Here is a 3,218-nt window from a genome sequence, read left to right as displayed (position 1 = left end):
AACATCTTTGTGTATAAAGTTTTTCCATCCTTAGGATGATTACACTAGAATATATTCTCAGAAATAGAATATAATTAAAATTTTATTTTCAAGATAATTAAAAATTCTCCCCAGGAATTTTTGAGACCGTACATTTAACCAGGTCTTTATTAGCACTGAGTACTCTAATTTTTTAATTGAAAGATAAGCTCATCTTGTTTAATAATTCTGCCTCTAGCTGGCTCTGAAAAGACCAAATTTTCTAACAACACTGAGCAGTATTCCTAATATTGAGGAAGGAATAGACAAACAATAATTGTTTGCATGGGGTGGCATTTGAATGAGAGAGAGAAGGGCTTGAATAAATTAATCCCAAAGTGATTCTTCTATTTTTGTGTCAGGAATGAGGATATTTCTGTTGATAGTTAACTAACTATTCTCATTTCTTCCTCATGTTCCCTGATTTCGTATGCAGATTTTAGAATATAGGGCTTTTTGACAGATTATTTAAATCCCAGTGAGGTGGAACAGCATTCGGATTGTTTATAATGACTATCATCAGTGGCAAATTAGTTTAGCCTGTCTCAGAGTATTCTGTTTGACAGCTTCATGTTTATTTCACACTATAGAGGCTGAAAAAGAAAACATGTGTAAAAGAGAACTTATTTTATTTGTCATTTAATTAAATGAGTAAGAAACACAATCAAGAATGTGTTTAGGACCCTGTCCTGGCCACAAAAAGAAGCTGACCCTGAAAGATGAAGCCAATTAGAGTTTCCTAGCAGGTTTGCTTTACTATTTTGTTTTTGACATACTAGTTTCTTTTTTATTGAACTCTGTCAAATTTGTATTTTTCTAGGAAGGAAATTTAAGAAATAAACAACTCATGGTAATTGCATGATTGCTTGACCTTTAGAATGTATTATCTGTGACCCATATCTTCTAGCCATGGGTTTTACAAATGATGCACTTTTACCTGTTACTTATTACAATCAAAAGGTTAAGAATTTTTTTTAACAGACTCATCCTTGCGCAGGCGCCATGCTATCTTCTTTGCGTCATTCCAGTTTTAGTATATGTTTTGCCAAAGCGAGCATAAGAATAGTTTTAATGTTTCTGCAAATTTGCCTCTTGATGATCTGCTTGGATACTACTCTTTCTTTAGGGCCAACAGATGTTTTGTTCTAGGCCTGTCTGTTTCACCAGCTTCTAGTCAGTGTCTCTAATTAGTACAAAGTAGTGTTGGTAGCATAAATTGAACACAATAAGAAAGAGGAATTTATTCATAGGAAACATGTTATAATTTGCTTCCAGTAATCTGGTTTCACAGAGAACATGGGTATGTAACTGGGACTGGACACTTATCAACATGGGAAAGCAACCGTTCACCAAGCTCAACTACACGGAGGGTAGTGTAGGGAAGAGATTAGGAGAAGGGCTGCCTGTACCAGAAACTGCCTGGGTTTGTATGCTGATACCACTATATACTAGTTGTGTGATCTTGATCAAGTTTCTTAATCTCTCTGTGCCTCAGTTTACTCATCTGTGAAATAAAGTTGTCAAGATTAAACTAGTTAACATTGTGTACATTGTGTGGCACATGTAATTACTCAGTAAATATTTGTGATTATTATTAGTTTCTATGTGGAATCTTGAACAAAGTCCGAAGGTGGTGAACACATTGGGTCTCAGGGAGACTTCTAGGGTCTCAGTCTATTCCAAAAGAATTACATGTTAGTGTCACAGGTTGAGTTCCCTTGGAAGCAGCCTCTGAGATTAGCATGCAGGAACTGTTCTGAGATTAGCACTAGGGACTGTTCTTGAGAATATCACCCGAGGAAGGGAAGAAGCAGATCGGGTGGAGGGAGTTGTTGGGCTGTGATGTTGTGTTAACAAAAGCCTCAGCTAGCCACATGGGAGTCTGAAGCTGGTATGGCCCTTAAGAGTTGTTCTGAGTTGGGGCTAGAGGTGGAGGCCTTTATATTCCGCCATCAACCAGTCAGTGACTGTGGGCTTCCCCAAGGAAGCCAGTGTGACCTTGGGAGCAGAAGGCTGTCTATATCCAAGGTGGTTCTGGAAGAGGGCTGGCAGCTGAGGACAGAATGTCAGCAGCACTCCCAGCAGTTGGGGGAATAAACTCTTCAATCCTGAAGGCTTACGGGGGTGGTACATCACAGTATCCACTGTAGCCAGAGTTCCATCGTGACCTTTGAGGTCACTGACTCCAACCTCACCTCCCACTCCTGTCTCACTTGCTCATCTGGTATTTAAGCCACCTCTACGTGCCTACCTTATTGCACTTTGTCCCCATTAGTTCATTCTTCCACAGCTACTCCCTCTGCGGACCTTTAACTTTCTTGTCACTGTCATCCACTGTTTTTTTTTTTTCCCTGACCTCCTGGTCAGATCTTCACATTCATCCCTGACCCCTGACACACAATCGTCCTCTTCTGTTTAGATCTACTCCCATGCTAGGCAACTTCTCCATGTAAATGACCCAGTTAACAACACACTGGTTTCACAGTTCTTCATCACCCAGAGTAAGTCAACTTCTTTCCATCATCATTACCCGCTCCAGATCAAGCCAACTCTGTTTCTCACCAGGACAGCTGCATTTGCCTTTCCAGACCCACATGTGCCCCAGTTTAAGCTGTTCTGCAGCATTGGGAGTGTTCTCAAGACATTGATGATGTCTTTCCTGCCCTGCTTAAAACTCGTAGGTGACTTTCTGTTGCGTAGAGAATAAACCCTTAACCCATGGGCTGCAAGGCTCTCTATGTCCACATCTCTGGTTGCATCTTGCACCACTATTCACAGTACAGCATTCTGGCTGTACTGACTTTCTAATTTATTTGAAAACTCTGTGATCCTCTTGCTGTCTTTGCATGTGCATTGCTCTCCATCTCTAATAAACCCCCACCTCATCACCTAGTCAATACATGCTTCATACTTCAGAAGCCATTGAATCATCTCTCCCTTAAGGAAGACTTCCCTGATTCTCGAGACTGTATGGGGCCTCCTATTACAGGCTCTGGAAATACGTTTCCTTCTTCCCAGGACTTAGAACAAACTGCAATAATATATTTGCATGGTTTTGATTAATATTTGTCTCCTCCTCTAGCATATCTGGAACTGCTTGCCCTCAGATCTATTTCTTGTACTTTCCCTGTTTTGAACCCTGTTGCAGGCTATGGCTCCGAGCCTCCTGAGTCTATGAGCTTCAGGCTGGGTTTGCCTAG

The 3,218-nt window shown here is 40.7% G+C and overlaps 1 non-coding gene across 1 annotated transcript; it reads right to left on the bottom strand.

The window, feature by feature from the left end:
* Positions 1–970: 970 nt before the first annotated feature.
* Positions 971–1,074, bottom strand: LOC116274295. The gene has a single exon (XR_004182927.1). It is a non-coding gene; the product is annotated as a U6 spliceosomal RNA (small nuclear RNA).
* Between the last annotated feature and the right edge of the window lie 2,144 nt (positions 1,075–3,218).

The sequence above is a fragment of the Papio anubis genome, chromosome 3 (assembly GCF_008728515.1).
Source record: "Papio anubis isolate 15944 chromosome 3, Panubis1.0, whole genome shotgun sequence".
Classification (NCBI taxonomy): domain Eukaryota; kingdom Metazoa; phylum Chordata; class Mammalia; order Primates; family Cercopithecidae; genus Papio; species Papio anubis.
The sequence above is the reverse complement of the archived record's forward strand: the minus strand, read 5'-3'. Positions and strand labels throughout refer to the sequence as shown.